Source organism: Thunnus albacares, chromosome 3, assembly GCF_914725855.1.
Source record: "Thunnus albacares chromosome 3, fThuAlb1.1, whole genome shotgun sequence".
NCBI classification, from domain to species: domain Eukaryota; kingdom Metazoa; phylum Chordata; class Actinopteri; order Scombriformes; family Scombridae; genus Thunnus; species Thunnus albacares.
This window is the reverse complement of record NC_058108.1, coordinates 37,750,815-37,770,765: the sequence shown is the minus strand read 5'-3', so window position 1 is coordinate 37,770,765 and position 19,951 is coordinate 37,750,815. Positions and strand designations below refer to the sequence as shown.

General features: G+C 40.2%; 1 pseudogene; it reads right to left on the bottom strand.

The window, feature by feature from the left end:
• Positions 1 to 2,316: 2,316 nt before the first annotated feature.
• Positions 2,317 to 15,431, bottom strand: LOC122976716 (annotated as a pseudogene).
• Positions 15,432 to 19,951: the final 4,520 nt, after the last annotated feature.

Below are 19,951 nucleotides of genomic sequence, written 5' to 3'. Positions count from 1 at the left end.
AAGTTAGAAGTTACACTGAAGATAGAATGGGCAAATCTCCCACTAGATCAGAAAAAAAGCCATTCAGGAAGCGCAAAAAATCATTAGAGCTCCACAAGAGGCACAATCTTCAAAAAACTAGGAACGGTGAGCATCTCTAGAGATGAAAGACCCATCTTGTACAAAATAGCAACTAAAGCTTTTGAGGCAGAGTCACAGTTAAATACTAACATTAACGGTGAGGAATTTGTTTTGGACACAGGCGCTCATATCAGTTGTTTTCCTGAAGAAGAGTTAACTGGTAGACAAAAACACATAGGATTAGGAAATGCTCAACGTGGAGTACTCACAGGAGTCCAAGCAGAAAAAGCTTTAGTTTCCTTAAAAGATATAGATCATGGCGAACCTATACCATTTAAGTGGATGAAAGAAATTGATAATGATGCATTAAAATGTAAATTAGTGGAAGAAAGCAACACCCAATTCAAAGATAACTTAAAAGAAATTTTGGAGTTAATGAATCCCTCTTGTTTCAAAAATGACTCTGGCACACCATTCGAGGGGGCGTCCCCCCTCGACAACCACAACATCCGCTTCCTCCTGAGTGCATAGAAGCATTGAGCAAGACGATTGAGGAACTAGGGAAACTAGATTTAATAACTCGCCTTGAAAATGCTGACACAAACACACCTATTATGGGAGTGAAAAAAACAGATGAAACCTGGAGATTGGTTCATATTTTTTTTGCTTTAAACTACTCTTGATTTGGCAAATGGTTTTTGTTACATTCCAATGTGTCCAGCTTCAACAGCAAAAACTGCATTTACTTGGAAAAGGCACAGCTATGGATGGAAGAGACTAGTACAAGGTTTGTCTTCTGCACCCAATGTCATTCAATCTGTAGTAAAAGACATCTTAGAGGGGCTCCCCGTTAAGATCTACATTGATGATGTATATTTTACAAATGACAGTGAAGAGGAACATTTGGATCTACTGAAAAAAGTTATCATTTGCCTCATTGAAGCAGGTTTCAAAATATGTGAGATAGCTAAACATTTACTGAAATTTCTAGGATTTGATATAACAGAGACTGGAAAAGCAGTGACACCAGAGGACAAAGAAAGCATCAACCAGCTAAAAGATCTATCTACCCAAAAAGAAATAGAAGTCTGCCCAGGAAAGGGAGAATATGCAGCAAATCATGTGAGGGCCATTACATAAGCTAAAAGGAGCATTACAACAGGAAAAGGTTCTCACCGAACAACAACATTACTGCGTGGTACAAACTTAAAGATGCAATACTAAACGCTGTTGATCTTGAAAAAAGAATTCCAGAGAAAAATCTGATTGTAAAAACCTACTTAGAGATGATGATCTTTGATATATAAAAACCAAGGCTCAGAGCAAGCATGCATTATGTTCAGCTACACATTTAAACCTGCAGAAGAGAAGTTTACACCTCATGAAAAACCCTGACAGGAGTATACAGATATTATGGAGCTTTAAAAGAATTAGCACAGGGAGCAACAATATTCATTTTTTCTCCGTTTCCCTCTTGCAGTACAGCTTCAAAATTCAAACTTGTAGACACAAACACACACACACACACACACACACACACACACACACACACACACACACACACACACATCACAGCCAACATTGACAATAATGTTCACATTATGATTACATTATGCCAGAATGACATTCATTAATTCTCTGTCTTATCAGTGTCCCTTGACTTGTTTGTGTTTGTATGGGCCATGTGGTCATGTGGTAAACACAGATCTGATCAAACAAAATAATATCATTGCTCAATCAATTCAACCTAAATTCCCGGGGACAGATGTCTTATAGGATCAGAAGATTAGTAAAAAATTAAAAATATTTTAACCTTCCAATACAGATAAACAAGAAAGAATGTGACTGTCTGGTTCAATATATCACTGGTTTATTTTCTAATAACATCTCATTTACAAAAACTAAGGAATCATATTTCTACAACATAAAATTATTGGCACATTTGTTTGAAAAAAACGTATGTACATGTGTGGAACCTCATTTTAGTGGATATACATATTTTTTTTATTCTTTTATTATATGAAAACATTTTCAGACTGCAAAGTTTAAAAAAAGAAAACTAAAATCTTGAAAACATATTCTCATATCTCTCAGCATTTAAAATCATGGACACACATTGCATTCACCAAAAAAAAATGGAGACTTAGACTCATAGATTTTGTATGAGATTTTTGTCTGAGTGGATTTATATGACTGATAAAAAATGTGTTTATCATCAGTGTGAGTGTTTCTCTACACAGGAGGAGACTCTTCCTCCTACAGTGAACACAGACACACTGAAGAACCAGACCAGAACCAGAACCCAGGATACAGAGGTTCAGTGAATGTGGTGTTGAAGGTGTGGAGGTGGATCAGTGTGTCGGAGGAGACTCTGTAGAAGGACAGAGTGCCAGCAGGATAGTTCACATACACTCCTACTCTGTTAGAGACAGAGGAGAAGGAGGAGGGGAGGTCTGTTCTTGTGTTATTGTGCCAGACAGAGTAATGACCACCATCAGAGCACCTCAGACTCCAGGACTGATTATTCCCTCCAAACCTGCAGTCAGTGCTGTTTTCTTTCCTTCTGATTCCTCTGTAACTCATTGATATAAGAACCTCTCCTCTCCACTTGACCTCCCAGTAACAGCGACCAGTCAGACCATCTCTACACAACAGCTGTTCCCAGTAGTCAAATCTCTCCAGATGATCAGGATATGGCTGCTCCCCTGTCACTGCTGTCACCTTCCTGTTGTTGTCAGACAGTTTGAGGTATTTGTTTACTGTGTTTGTGTCCAGTGTGAGTTCACAGGCATCTGATGAAGAGAACAAGACACAATACAGCAGTAAACTTTATAATAACTCATCTTTCTCTTTCAAACTGAGAATTGAATGCAGATAAACAAGCTTTTGATTTAAACTACTTTAACATGTGCTGCCTTGTTTTCATGAATCAAAGTGAACACATACTTACACTTCCTCACACCAGGTTTCAGTCTCTGCTCCCCACAATGATCCACCCTTCAGGAAAAAACAAAGATGAACCATCAGAAGTTTCAGCTGGATTTATAAACACATAAAAGCAGCTTCAGCATGTTTGGATTCTGTAAAGAGGCATCAGAGCTGACCGACCTCAGAGGTCTGCAGGGTTCAAACTGGATCACATCATCACTGATCACACTACCTGTTGCCTTATTCTCTTATTTAATTTAACTAATTCACTCTCAGAACAATTGGACGCTGCATCACTGGTTATTCTGGTTGATTTTGGGGATTTTTTCCAAGTGGAAAAAACTTTTCTGCACATCGCTATGATATCGCCACTTTTCTGATTCTGCTTAGCTGCTCAGTTGCACTCTGGTCCCATGTACACTCATCATTTCAAGTCTTATATCTGGATAAAATCCGGATCAGGTTAATAAACTTTTGTTTACATTTAATCATATATATGTGTCTTTGTCCACCATATTAGAGATTGGAGTCTTGAAGCTTTAAAAACTGTTTCACAATTAACTGGTTTGTATCACACTGTACTGCTTAAAATTGTAACTATGTGTCATAACATTACCAAAGCTATATATGTGTGACGTATACATGCAAAAGCATGACAGACAAAATGCTACAAGACATTATATTTTATCACACTTATTATAGAGATAATTACATCTAAACGTATTAGCTCTTTACTTGAAATAATTACTAACCACAACCATGATAAATAAAATGTCAAACTATAAACTATCTTATATTGTTAAAGTAGTGTCCACCTCCTATCAAGGTTATCTTTTCTTTTCATTTGCCAAGTTGATTGGAAGGCTGCTGTTTTGGCTGACTGCTGGAGATTATGATGTAGTGCTGTGTGGCAGCAATTACTAAAATTAATTCAAATAAATGTTACCACATGGTACCACAGTCAAATCAGGAGAGCTAAGAGAGAGGGAGAGACAATGGAGGCAGCGGGGGAGAGCAAGTCATGGTGCAGGTGCCTCCTCTTCCTCTCCACCCAGCTGGCCGCCTCAGCGTCACTCATACTGTTGGTGTTTTGTGAGTATTTGTCCAGCTTGCGCTGAAGCTACTGCTGCTGCTTCTTCCAGCAGGGAAGCAGTAACAGCTCCTGTCTGACAGAGAAAGAGACTGCTGTAAATAGCAACACATTGTTGAGAACAGGGAAGCAGGCGCATGGCACGATTACCACTGGCTCAATGATGCGATGACGCCTGACCACGACCTGGGCCCGGACATTCAGGACTTTCCTGCCCATCTGGCTGGTAGGGTTATATTCTCCAAGGTGGACCTCATCTGTGGCTACAACCAGGTGCCCATTGATCTGTTGGATGTCTCTAAGACGGCAGTGAGCACAGTTCACCTGCTTGAGTTCCTGCGAATGCCATTCAGCCTCAAAAGCACCTCATAGACACCATGCTGAGGGACCTGCCTTTCCTATTCATCTATCTAGACAACATCCTTGCCGCCAGCACCTCCAGGGCGAAGTATATGTCTCACCTCTGTTATGGAATTTTCCATCTTTAGGGGTTACAAATTGGGTTACATTGGATCAAGTCTGGGCCTTGAGGTGAAACTGTAATTCTTAAGCAGAAAGGAGACATTCTTTCCTCTCCTTGAGACTCCAGAACCCTCTGTGATGTTTTGGAAAAAGCAGAGGCCTCTCTGGTAAAGGGTAAATCAGCATTGCCATGGTAACCAAGGTTGGAGGGGGCCTTCCTCGACAACACAGATAGGTAAATGCGTAGATTCTATTTGACACAATCAGACATTCAAACCAGAATGTGCTGACAGTGATCTGAAGTTCCATGCAACGTGACCTGAACTAACACAGGTAAAATATCCCTTGTTTAGGAACTAGTGAACCAATTAGGCTAATTTTTCATATTACAGGCTGATCTGTTAAATTAAAAATTAATTAATCTTCAATTAAACTCATTTTTGTTGTTCTGTACAAAGATTATTGTTTCACTGATTTTTGTTAACAAACACTTATCATTTGTTGATGCAGTTGAGGGAGAGATTGGGAGTGCGTGGTTTGATGTAATAGATCTCTCTGCACACATATACATCAGGATTATTGTCAGGCAAGAATAAGATCATAGAATGAATGAGATAAAGGCATACAATAAGATCATGGAGCTCTAATTTGCAGTAAAAACAGGAATGAGGTGTATGGTAGGTGCTGGTACTTGATTAGCACATGATCCTGGTCTGATATTAGTTTGGATGTCAGTCTCAGTAGGGGCAGGGATTCTCTGTACATCAGTTATGTCTCAACTGTTATCAGCAGTGCTGCTGGTACAGACTGTCAACCAACAGTCCTCAGCATGTCAGTGTGACAGAGAAACAGTGTGTGAGCTCTTGTTGTCTGTTCATACCTGAGAGTGTCCAGTCTGCAATATGGATACTTAAGTCCAGCAGACAGCAGCTTCACTCCTGAGTCTCCTGGATGATTGTAGCCCAGATCCAGCTCTCTCAGATAGGAAGGGTTGGATCTCAGAGCTGAGGCCAGAGAAGCACAGCCTTCCTCTGTGACCAGGCAGCCTGACAGTCTGAAGACACACACACACATACAGACACACTCACACAATAGGAATGCAGGATTAACCAATTTCACTATTAATCGCATTTTCACAAAAAATTGACAGTATATGTTATTTTGTGTGTTGTACTGTGAGGAAAATTAAACAAAATTAAAATTTGTCCATAAGTGCAACCAGCAGACTGCAGATGGAACCTGGTGTACCAGCTTAAAATTCTGTGATGCAACAAGTTCAGGAACACAAAGTTACACATGCTGTCATGAGAGCAACTCCTCTCATTTATATTTGAGGGGCGCTATATTAACTAAAGGAGACAAGAAGTGTTCTGACAATGGCTGAGGGACCCATCAAAGAAGCATTTTGGATACATAAAGAATAGCCAGGGGGTTGTTCAAAGAGAAGGATCTCCAATTTGTAAAACTTGCTGAAGAGAAGTTGCTGCTAAAGGATCTAACACCTCAGGCTTAATGCATCTTTGATATCACCATCCCGCTGTTAAAGCTCAAGTGAAGGTAATACACTACGTAATAACTAAGTTTAACTTTAGAGATGATTCAACATATTTGCTGACCCAATAGATTCTGTGACCTGCAGTGTTGGTTAGGTTTGTTTGGGCATGAGGAGTGATATGAATATCAGGGCAGGTCACAGAATGTGATGGGTCAACAAATATGGTGTAACACCTGCAGCGATGCCATCATGGGTTAGATTAAATTGCACCAGGCTAAAAGTTATATTTTCACTGTAAATGTCACTTTATCAAGTGTTAACATATTTTCAGGCAAGAAAGTAACCATTTACATTCCCATATGTGGTCAATTTATTCAAATAACACCTATTTCAAAATTTACTTAGATGTTTTTTCTACTGTCCCGGAATTGTCCCAGACACCGTATTGTTGTGTCCTTGGTGCTCTTTTTACTGTCCCTGGGAAAACGAGATATCCTTAAGCCTGAGCGCGGACTACATACAGTTGTTTCAGCTTGTTCATAACAATTGGCTATTAACCTGACAAGTGTCCTATGGCTGTGTAAAAATATTGACGATGGATGGGAGACTGTGGCCACTATTACAGATGAAAATATTGCATTTATGCAAAGGCATGCATGATTTGATAAATGTCTCTTATTCAAAAATGTTTTATTGCACTTAAAATAATGACTATAGTTGTGAAAATGAATTTTACTCTAATTATGAGGCCATATCACATATTGTATGTTTCATGCAATACAAATACTTGACTATACACCATTTAATGTTTGAGGTACACAGTGTTACACAAAAGCGTCACAGTGAGATCTGACCTGAGAGTATCCAGTGTACAGTTTGGGCTCTCCAGTCCAACAGACAACAGCTTCACTCCTGAATCTTGCAGGTCGTTGTTACTGAGATCCAGCTCTCTCAGACTAGAGGCCTGGGAGCTGAGAACTGAGGACAGAGCTGCACAGCTTCTCTCTGACAGATTACAGCCACTCAACCTAAAAGAGAGTCAGTGATAAAGACAAACACTGACACATTTCTGCTGTTTACAAAATAAAAAAAACACGTTAGAGTTGCCTTCTCTCTATATATAAGTCATAAGGATCTTGGTCAATTAAGAGAATTTTAATCAAGTAAATTGAGTCATTACTTCAAAAATGAATGTCACACCTTTTTTTTATCACAGTAACTTAAACAAAATGCATTCATCAGAAGAGGTATAATAACAACAGTATACAATGAAACAATATAATGAATGTCTCCTATAGCTCTCAGTAGTAATTACTTCATGAGCTTCTTTAATGATAAAATTCTAACTATTAGATTCAATTCAATTCAATTTTATTTATATAGAACCAAATCATAACAAAAGTTATCTCATGGCACTTTTCACATTGAGCAGGTCTAGACCAAGCAGCAACCTCTGGGGCTGTAAAATGAAGCCAATGTGGAAGTGCCAAAAACTGCAGTTCATTGAATGGCCACTTGAGGCTGGCTGCAAAAGCGAGTCATTTCCTATAGACCCCCATGTTAAAATGCCCAATTTTACAGCAGAAATAAACGTGTTTACAGCCTGATACAAAAAAACATTTTGGCCTCTATAGCTAATTTCCCCTTTCATGACAACTGTACGGGGGGTGAATCTTTTTATAACTCACCCGTTTAAATTTTATTAAGCCATAAAGTTATGCATAATGGAGGACATGGCTGCTTTGAGTGACAGGTCCGCCAGCTGCTAGTTGCGGAGTGCAGTAGCTTGTGTCAGCCATTCGGCCCGCCTCTTTGCCCATTTTTGATTGGCTGGGAGTTAGGCAGCGTCATGCGCTGCCAAGATGGTGACGACCGGAGCAGCTCGCTTTGAGCTTCAAAACCGCTCTTAAGAAACCAACAGGTGACGTCACGGTAACTATGTCCATATTTTTATATAGTCTATGGTCTAGACCATACTCTCTATTTATATACCCAACAATTCCCACATGAACAAGCACTTGGTGACAGTGGCAAGGAAAAACTTGCCTTTATCGCGAAGAAATCTCAAGTAGAACTCAGCTCTAGGTGGGCAGCCATCTGCCTTGACTGGTTGAGTTGAGAGAGAAAGAAGGTGGGGGGGGGGGGGGGGGGGGGGGGGGAGGGGAGAGAGAAACAGAGAAGCATAATGACAACAATAATAACAATAACAATGATGATAATAATAATAGATATATGACTAGTAATAATAATAGCAATGATTACAGGAGAAAGTGACCAGGTAGGACACTCACAGGAACATGCCACCATCCCCACAGCCATGGCCACAATTTGGATTCTGGATTTTCCTTAGAGACAAAATTCATCACGTCCTGCCCTCAACAGGCACCCATTTATCCCCGAACATAGGAACCTTAGAATCAGCTGTAAAATATATTTGGACTGTTTTTCTGTAATTGATCCTCCCAAACTAACTTCAATTATTTCTTCATCTAAACCATCAACCTGTCTCTTAGACCCCATCCCAGCTAGGCTGCTTAAAGAAGTCTTACCCTTGGTTAGCACTTCCTCACTAGATATGATCAATCTGTCTTTAGCAACAGGCTATGTACCACAGTCCTTTAAGGTAGCTGTAATTAAACTTCTTCTTAAAAAGCCTACTCTTGATTCAGGTTTCAGGTTCAGTTTTAGCCAACTATAGACCTATGTCTAATTTTCCCTCTCTGTCTAAGATCCTTGAGAAAGCAGTCAACAATCAATTGTTTGACTTTCTACATAACAATAGTTTATTTGAGGATTTTCAGATTCAGAGCACATCATAGCACAGAGACAGCATTGGTTAAACTTACAAATGATCTCCTAAATGCATCAGACAAAGGACTTCTTTCTGTACTTGTCTTGTTAGATCATAGTGCTGCATTTGACACCATTGATCATCACATCTTATTACAGAGAGTGGAACATTTAATTGGCATTAAAGGAACTGCATTAAGCTGGTTTAAACCCTATTTATCAGATTGATTTCAGTTTGTACATGTTAACAAAGAATCCTCCATGCATGCAAAAGTTAGACACAGAGTCAGTTATCAGTTAACTAAACATCCTCTAATCATCCAGACATTTAGACCTGGATGACCTGCAATTCTTTGCCACCAAATTCAAACAAAGCTGAGGTTATTGTGCTTGGCTCTAAACACCTTAGAAACACATAATCTAATGATATAGCTACTCTGAATGGCATTACCCTGGCCTCCAGCACCACCGTAAGGAATCTGGGAGTTATCTTTGATCAGGATATGTCCTTTAACTCCCACATAAAACAAATTTCAAGGACTGCCCTTTTCACCTAGATGATATTGCAAAAAACAGGCACATCCTGTCTCAAAAAGATACAGAAAAATTAGTCCACGCATTTGTTACTTCTAGGCTGGATTACTGCAATTCCTTATCAGGCTGCCCTAATAAGTCTCTAACGACTCTCCAGCTGGTCCAGAATGCAGCTGCATATGTACTGAAAAAAAAGAGATAAAATGCATCCCATTTTAGCTTTGCTGCATTGGCTTCCTGTAAAATCCAGAATAGAATTTAAAATCTTTCTCCACACCTACAAAGCCCTTAATGGTCAGGCACCATCGTATCTTTAAGAGCCTATAGTACCCTATTATCCCACGAGAACACTCTGCTTCTAGAATGCAGGCTTATTTGTGGTTCCTAGAGTCTCCAAAAGTAGAATGGGAGGCAGAACCTCTCCTGTGGAACCATCTTCCAGATTCGGTCTGGGGGAAGACACCCTTTCTACGTTTAGCTTAAGCTTAAGCTGAGTAAGCTTAAAATGATTCTTTTTGATAAAGCTTATAGTTAGGACTGGCCAGCCTTGCCTTGAAACAGCCCTTAGTTATGCTGCTATAGACCTAGACTGCCAGGGAACTTTCCATGATGCACTGAGCTCCTCTCTCCTTCTCTCCATCTGTACGCATTCATGTACCATTATTGTATGTTACTAACTTAGCTTCTTACCCAGAGTTTCTGTGCTTTCTAGTCTCACAGGAAAATCTGAGTTGTGGGCCATGGTTGTGGGATGGTGCGGAGATGGTAGCATGGTCCTATGGGGGTACTTCCTTGACTTGTCTTCTCCCACTATTATTGTTATTATTGTTGTTGTTATTATTATTATTATTGTTGTTGTTGTTGTTATGCTTTTCTGTGTCTCTTTCCTCTCGCCCTCCCTTCTTTTTCTCTCAACTCAACCAGTCAAGGCAGATTAAAACTTTGGCAAGGCAGCCAAGGCAGATTGACTAAAGCTCTACTTTCATTAGCTGGGATCAACTCTACAGGTGATACAGTTAGTATCTGCAGTTTTCTGTGCACCTACAGAGCTTTGTTGGAGGCTTTGACCACTGGAAGCAGCCTCAGAAGACCCTCCTCTGAAGCAGAGTATTTCTTCAGGTCAAACACATCCAGATCTTTTTCTGATGACAGTAAAATAAAGACCAGAGCTGACCACTGAGCAGGAGACAGTTCATCTGTGGAGAGACTTCCTGAACTCAGGTACTGTTGGATCTCCTCCACTAGAGAATGATCATTCAGTTCATTCAGACAGTGGAACAGATTGATGCTTCTGTCTGCAGAAAGATTCTCACTGATCTTCTCCTTAATGTACTCAACTGTTTTCTGACTTGTCTGTGAGCTTCTTTTCTTTTTTAGTAGCCCTTGTAAGAGATTATGATTGGTCTGTATTGAAAGACCCAGGAGGAAGCGGAGGAACAAGTCCAGGTGTCCATTTGGACTCTGTAAGGCCTTGTCAATAGCATACCTGTGGAGCTCTCTCATCGATGTTTTGCTGAAAATCATTCGTACATGTTTGCCACAAGTTTGCCCTGGCTCAGACATGACATTCTTGTGTCTGTTAATGAGAGACTTCTCTACATAAAAAGCTGCCAAAAACTCCTGAACACTCAGATGGACAAAGCTGAACATCTTTTTGTCATCCTTCTTCCCACGCTCTTCTTTAAAGATCTGTGTGAACACTCCTGAGCACACTGAGGCCTTGAAATTAATTCCAGTCTCTCTCATAGAAGATCAGGTTGCCCTTTTCCAGCTGGTGGAAAGCCAGTTTTGCTAATGACTTAATATACTGAATGCACTTTTCTGGGCCATATTTTTGTTTTGTCTGTTCAATCTGAAACACCAGGAATTCTGTGTACATCTCAGTCAGGGTTTTGGGCAGCTCTCCTCCCTCTCTGCTTTTCAACACATCCTCCAGAACTGTAGCAGTGATCCAGCAGAAGACTGGCATGTGGCACATGATGTGGAGACTAGGTGATGTCTTGATGTGGGAGATGATTGTGCTGGCCTGCTCCTCATCTCTGAATCTTTTCCTGAAGTACTCCTCCTTCTGTGGGTCAGTGAACCCTCTGACCTCTGTCATGCTATCAACAAAGTCTCGAGGGATCTGATAAGCAGCTGCAGGTCGTGTGGTTATCCAGATACGTGCTGAGCAAAACTCTTTTCTGTTGATGAGTTTCCTCAGCAGGACTTCCACTTCAGTTGACTTTGTTATGTCGAGATAGCCAATATCATTGACATTAAGGTTCAGATGAAGGTGGCTCTCATCCAGCCCATCAAACACAAAAAGAAGTTTGAATTTACTCTTGTCATAGTTGGTGTTTCCTGACATCTGTAAAGTTGTAAAGATGTGATTAAGAGCCTCCTCCTTGATGTCTCTGGTCTCCCTGATGCATTCATGAATGAGCTCTGCCAAACGAAACTTTTCTCCCTTTAGTAAATTCAGCTGACGGAAGGTAAAGGGGAAAATGAGATGCACATTGGCTCTTCCTTCAGCCCAATCCAACACAAACTTTTGCACAAGAAATGTTTTGCCAATTCCTGCAATTCCATTAGTCAGAACTGTTCTGATGGGTTTATATCTTCCAGTGGGGATTCTAAAAATGTCACTGGGTTTAAGTGTTTCTGCTAGCTTCCCTGCCCTTTCAATCTGTCTGACCTCATGCTGTGTGTTGATGTGTATGTCCCCCCCGGCTGTGATGTACAGCTCTGTGTAGACATCATCCAGACGTTGCTCATCTTTTTTCTGTGCCCACCCCTCTTGTGCACACATAAACTTATCCTGGAGGTTTGACTGAAGCATGTGTTGGTAATAGGAGATGGGTTGTGGCTCTGGTACTGGAACCATCACATCTGTGTGACAAATAGAAAAAACATACTAGATGTCTTTTTCTCACAAAAAGCAGTAAAGGCATGGTTGACCCCCTGCCGGGCCTACACATCAGGGATTTTATGAAAGAAAAGTATTTTAAGATGTTTCCTAAAATAAAATGTGTCAAACAAGTAACATAGCCCCTTTACTGAATGGCTCAGTACATAGCGACTGTGTGGTTGAGAGAGAGAGCACGTGTGTTTGAATGCGAGGCTGCAGCTATCAGAGCAACCCGCTGACTAACTGAAAGAAGGTTGAGCAGGCAGAGAGCAGCAGAGTTTCTGCAGAGAACAAGCACTGAGACCCTGGTAGAAATAAGAGCAGCTGCATGCTAACAGCTAGTGTTACATGTGTTTATAGCAAAAGAAAGAGGGAGAACAGACATCTCACTCTGTGCTCTAACTATGCTGCTTTTCAGACTCATGGAGCAGACTTTTTCAATTTATAATTGTTGTAGTGTCTGTTGTCCAGCTAAGAATTGATAACACTTAGTATGTGTTATCACTTCTCCTCACCTACAAAGCCTTTAATGGTCAGGCACCATCTTATCTTAAAGAACTCATAGTACCCGGTTATCCCACTAGAACACTGTATTCCCAGAATGCAGGCTTACTTGTGGTTTCTAGAGTTTCCAAAAATTGAATGGGAGGTAGACCCTTTAGCAATCAGGCTCCTCTCCTGTGGAACCATCTTCCAGATTTGGTCGGGGGGGCAGACACCCTCTCTACATTTAAAAGTAGGCTAAAACTTTCATTTTTGATAAAGCTTATAGTTAGAACCAGTCAGGCTTGCCTTGGATTAGTCCCTAGTTATGCTGCTATAGCAGCCTAGACTGCCTGGGGACTTCTCATGGTGCACTGAGCTCCTCTCTCCTCCTCCTCCTCTCCATCTGTATGCATTCATGTACCATTAATGCATCTTACTAACTTGGCTTCTTCTTGGTTTTTGTGCTTTCTCATCTCACATGTTCCTATGGATCATGGTCATGGACCCTCTAGTTATGCATGGTAGAGTCCCATGGACCGTGGCTATGGGGAACCTGTGCTGACATGGTCCTGCTTGATGCCCAAACCTGCTTTTATTAGTATTAGTCATATTTCTTTTAATTATTATCGTCGTTATTGTTATTATTGTTATTATGCTTCTCTATGGCTCTCTCTCCCTCCCTCCCTCTTTCTGTCTCAACCCAACCGGTCAAGACAGATGACCACCCACCAAGAGCCCAGTTCTGCTCGAGGTTTCTTTTCATTAAAGGGGAGTTTTTCCTTGCTGCTGTCGCCAAGTGCTTGCTAATGGGGGAATGTTGGGTCTAGGTAAAATAAAGAGTATGGGCTATACCTGCTCTATGTAAAAAGTGCTGTGAGATAACTTTTGTTATGATTTGGCGCTATATAAATAAAATTGAATGGAATTGAATTGAACTGAAAACCAACAAATCAGTTCATTGTTTGTTACCTTGTACCCTGTTCATTCAGGAGACATGGGCAGCTGTAGCTCAGGTGTTAGAGCCAGTGGGCCTTTGGTTGTCAGTTTGGAGTTTTGATCCCTGACTTCTCCTGTTTCATATATTAAAGTCTTCTTCAGCAAGGCACTAAACATCAAACTGCTCACTTTATGTAAGTCCCTTTAGTAGGATTTTGAATGCAGGACTTTTCTTGTAATGGAATATTTTGTGACTGATATAGTATCCTGTATGTTCTATACATTATTAGATTGTTGATACTGGTGGAGCTTGAGGTGGAACTAGTTTGAACTACTGTATAACCAACTGGACAAAGGCCCAGTACTGGACAAAATCAGGGCCATGTACAGAGACAGCAAAAGTGCCATGTGCTCTCCAGAGGGGAACACTGACTGCTTTGATGTAACATCAGGTGTCACAGACGGATATGCGCTGTCCCCACTGATGTTCATAACCTACATGGACAGTATCACCAAGGAGGCAAACCCGTAACCAGAACCTGAGACTGTGAACAAACTGTTGTTTGCTGATGACCACTGTCTCATCAACGAAGATATGGGTCTGCTACAAGACCACAGAGAAAGGCTGAACAACACATGTACTGTCACTACATGTGTATTGTCCTATCAGAGGTTAGGATTGAGCATTTGGTGTGGCCTATTGGTGCTGGTCATTAGTGTGTTGGGGTTGGCTTAATGCAAGCTAGGTGAGTCAGTCCTGTCTTTTTTGAGTCAGTTTTGTCTTTTGTCCCTTTGAAAATTTGCTTCCAGTTCAGTTTGAACACACTTTTTGTTAGTATATCCTATGGATGCTACAATCAACAAAATCTCAGCAAGTTCCCCTGCTTTTGCTTTAACGCAGTTATAATGGAGTCATAAAGTCTCACACAGAAAATAAAACTTACACTTAATTATTGTAAACGTAAAAACAACAGTTTTTCTCCCATACATACCAGAGAGCACAGCACTTTTACCTTCAGTCTGAGAAGAGGAAGGTCCTCTATTCTCTGAAGTCTCTCCAGCATCACTGACATCCACTGAGACATAGAGGGAGACATTATATATTTTTTCAATCACATTTCTTGCTGTTATTATTGGGTTAATCAATGCTTGATTATATAACACAAACTTTCAATGTGGTTTCTTGTTGAGTTGAATGCGATGAAGCTGCGCTGTAGTCATTAAGGGCTCATCGGATTCAAATGTTAAGTTTAAAGCTGTATGATTCTTCTGTTATCTTTACACTGTGCACCATGATTGTGCATTGCCATTGCAATGTTGTTTCCCAGTTTTTCATATTTCATTTACTATAGTTCAAAACCATAGACTGTAAAAATATAAACGTTGCCAGTGAGAGATGGCATCTTGTGCTAACAAATTATTATCTTGTTTGCATAAGATCGGTCCAGTATTAAAATACATCTCTCACCTGGCAGTGACATCATGTTTCTCTCTTCCTGTGACTCACCTTCTGATAAACTCAGCAGCAGATCATTTCTGTTGATCTTCTTTAAAAGATTCTTGGTCACCTCCACAGCTCCAGGAAGTTGGTAGGTCTGCACCATCAGATCCACAGTGTCCTGTCTCTCTGCCTTCTCCAGCCGGGATGCTTTGATGGCTTGGTGGCCTTCCAGACTTTCATCCTTTAGGAACCACTTGAAGTCCTCAAATTCCTTCTCTATCAAATCCTCCAGAGTGTTCAACAGGTCCAACTTTGTCATAATCCTGTTAAAATCACAGAATATTGTCAACATGAAGGACTTGCTATTTCCACAAACACTAGTCCACAGCCAGATTTTCTCTTGTGCCCCCATGGTCATTGTGTTTAAGTCTCTGATCCAGCCTGCTTCCCTTTTGGATTCTGTTGACTGCTGACTTGACTGCCTTGAATCAAAAAACATTTAAACTGTGTATTTAAACTTTTATTTACCTGCTCTGTTGCTGAGTCTTGCTTTTGAGTCCAAACATCACCTACCAGAAACATTGGAAAATTATAAATGTAACACACATAGCTGGATCACTGAAGCAATAGAAATGATTAAAGAGGACCTCATTTCAGCTCTAATTTTTATTTTTGGACTCCACTAGAGTAGTTTTACATGATTCACAGTTCAAAATATCGAGAAAACAGGGAAGTAATTGCCTTAATAAAATTCATAAATTGAACCATTCATATGTTGACACTGTTGGGATGCTTTCAACTGTTTGTTCATCTGAATTCTGCATTTGCAAACAAAATGGCAAAATAAATGAATGAATGACTAAATTATAGTCATTCTTACTATATGGGGCAGCTGTGGCTCAATAGGTAGATTGAGTCATCCACTAATTGGAAGATCGGCAGTTCAATTCCGCTGTCCGCTGTCTCAGCAATTTTAATGACATTAATGCTGCAGGTTGGTTAGCTTTAATGAGGTCGGCCACTCCCTAAAGCAGTGAAGAGATAGAAATGTATTTAACACTCACAGTGAACAGCTGTCTTTATCCAGACTGAAGTCTTGTTGATTGTAGATTCTCCTGCAGACTTACAGAACTGAATCTGTGGAGTCTTTATGAGCCAGTGAGCAGAACTGACAGCCACAACATGAAGAGTAATAACACCTCAAACAGGAACTTTACTTTCACCAGTATGTTGTGTCGCTGTTCCCATGAAATGTGGTTGTGACTGACACATTTAGTCTCTCATCTGTCCAACGACCACATCCTGTTACTGCAGCTGACACAGAGACTTCTGCGACACAAAACAGCACAGAGACTAAATTCATTCACCTACATTGTTATACCTATTTTGTGGTTTAAAATAAATGTAATTGTGTAGCCTATTAATTATTTTATATATGTGAGTTAGAATTGCTATGATAATTACAGTAGAAACATGGAATTTTGAATATTATTTGTTATAATTATATGTTTGTTATAATGTAAAAAGCTTCCTTCACTTACAAACCCCTCACAAGAGGAAAGATAGAGATCAAGATCAAGACCAAGATCAAGAAGCTCCAGGTTCAGTGACTCCAGAGCCCTGAAGTGAAACAGAATCTTCAGGCCAAAATCAGGGAGAAGCTGGAAAAAGAGTCAGACCCTGCTGCAAGCCCTGTCAAACAATGATAGCAGCTCAAGGAAGCACTGCAGGAGGCCTCAGCCGAAGTCATAGGCTTCTCAACCAGGAAATATCAGGACTGGTTAGACAAGTCAGACGCGGAAATACAGCAACTCCTGGAAAGGAAACACACATGCCACAAACATGTATTTGCTGCCAAAGACATCTATTGAGAAGCCTGCAGTACCTTCCATTCCAAACTGTGCACCCTCAAAAATGACTAGTGGATTGCCCTCACAGAATGTATTCAAGGTCTGGCTGATGCAGGCCCCCATGGCCCCCATCATCAAACTCAAGCTCCACTATGCTCTGTCAATGGGTCAACCCTTCTGACAGATGTTGGCAGATATATATTTTCCAGTGTTGTTTTATTTAACTGCATCGGACAAAGGATTTGTCTCTATACTTGTCCTGTTAGATCTTAGTGCTGCATTCGACACAATTGACCATCAAATCCTTTTGCAGAGACTGGAACATTTAATTGGCATTAAAGGAACTGCATTAAGCTGGTTTAAGTCCTATTTATCAGACCGATTTCAGTTTGTACATGTTAATGATGAATCCTCCGTGAAGGCAAAAGTTAGACACGGAGTTCCACAAGGTTCTGTACTTGGACCAATTCTATTCACCTTATATATGCTTCCTTTAGGTAATATTATTAGAAAGCACTCCATAAATTTTCATTGTTACGCAGATGACACCCAATTATATTTATCAGTGAAGCCAGATGAACCCAATCAGTTAAACAAACTCCAAACATGCCTTAACGACATAAAGACCTGGATGACCTGCAATTTTCTACTACTAAATTCAGATAAAACTGAAGTTATTGTGCTTGGCCCTAAACACCTTAGAAACACATTATCTAATGATATAGCTACACTGGAATCTGGGAGTTATCTTTGATCAGGATATGTCCTTTAACTCCCACATAAATCAAATTTCAAGGACTGCCTTTTTTCACTTACGTAATATCACAAAAATCAGGCACATCCTGTCCCTAAAAGATGCAGAAAAACTAGTTCACGCATTTGTTACTTCTAGGCTGGATTATTGCAATTCCTTATCAGGCTGCCCTAACAAGTCTCTAAAGACTCTCCAGCTGGTCCAGAATGCAGTTGCACGTGTATTGACTAAAACTAGAAAAAGAGCCCACATTTCTCCCATTTTAGCTTCACTACATTGGCTTCCTGTAAAATCTAGAATAGAATTTAAAATCCTTCTCCTAACTTACAAAGCCCTTAATGGTCAGGCACCATCATATCTTGAAGAGCTCATAATACCGTATTATCCCACTAGAACACTGCGCTCCCAGTATGCAGGCTTACTGGTGGTCCCTACAGTCTTTAAAAGTAGACTGGGAGGCAGAGCCTTCAGCTATCAGGCTCCTCTTCTATGGAACCATCTACCGGATTCAGTCCGGGGTGCAGACACCCTCTCTATGTTTAAGAGTAGGCTTAAAACTTTCCTTTTTGATAAAGCTTATAGTTAGGGCCGACCAGGCTCACCTTGGATCAGCCCTTAGTTATGCTGCTATAGGCCTAGACTACTGGGGGACTTCCCATGATGCACTGAGCTCCTCTCTCCTCCTCCTCCTCTCCATCTGTATGCATTCATGTAACATCAATGCATGTCACTAACTTTGCTTCTTCCCCAGAGTTTTTTGTGCTTTCTCATCTCACAGGAAAACCTGAGTCCCGTGCCGAACCTTCGCGGTCCTTCACAGTCCTGATGGCATCCTTCCCTGTCTATTGATGCTTGTGCTTGTTGTTGTTGTTGTGATTGTTGCTCTCCTGTCCCCCCTCCCCCTTTCCCTCTCTCTTTCTCTCTCTCAAAGCAGATGGCCGCCCACCAAGAGCCGGGGTCTGCTTGAGGTTTCTACCCGTTAAAGGGGAGTTTTTCCTTACCGCTGTTGCCAAGTGCTTGCTCATGGGCTCATTGTTGGGTCTCTGTAAATTAAAGAGTACGGTCTTGACCTGCTCTATGTGAAAAGTGCCTTGAGATGACTTCTGTTGTGATATGGCGCTATATAAATAAAAATTGATTGATTGATTGATTGATTAATGCTTTAATTTTGATATACAGTAGTACTTTATTCAGACCCTGGTCTGAAGGGATAACTGCAAGATGGCAGTAACACACAAATGGTAGAAACGTCAATGATAGCAGAGCTCCCAGTACTTAATGTTGAAAAGGATGTGAAACACTTCACCAGTGCACTAGTCACATCACACAGCTGTTTGACAGATGTACATCCATCACTTATATAGAAAATAAATATAAATCTATGCAATGGAAAAAGTAAACTCTTGAGTCTTTGAACTACTTGATCTGAGTGCTGCTTTTAACACAGTTGATCATAACATTCTTCTAAATAGACTGAGGGATCACATTGGACTGTCTGCCAGAAAGATAACATAAAAACAGTTCAAGAGAGTTTTTGTTGTAAAAGATGATAATTTCTCCAGCACCTCTAAAAAATAACTTGTGGGGTTCCCCGAGGATTAGAGCAACTACATTTTAATCTATATTAGTTACCCATCTGTCATCAGGATATATGTTGTCATGATGTTGTAGGTTTACCTGAGAGCTGCTGAAAGTGTTGAATTCATTAAACATAAACTTAAACTAATCTCTTCAGCCTTGATTAATAATTTAATAATTCATTTCTATTTTTTATTCCACTGTATTCATGTTATCAGTCAAATGTTTTCCCTCTTTTCTATTTTATTTGTCATTATCTTTTATTAATTTTTAAAATCTATTTTATTTGTTTTATTACATTTTCATCATTTTATTTCTTGGGTGCATTATTGTATCAGCTTGTCAGTCATCTGTAAAGCACTTTGAATTGCACTGACCTGTATGAAAGGTTGATTGATTGATTGATTGGTTGACAGACTCCCGTATACCAATAAGAATTAAGCAACATTTCAATCAGCAGATTTGATTTGACTTTCATAGTAACGAGTATCAATTCAACACTGCTTGCTCTTGAGCTGTGAATTTCAAAATTTCAAATAAGGAGATAGAAACCATCACCTTAATCCATCTCAGAGCTATTTTTTATTGTCTTCCACAATACCAGCCCTTTAAATTAAAAATAACATTAATCAATTCAACCTGAATTCCTGGAGACGG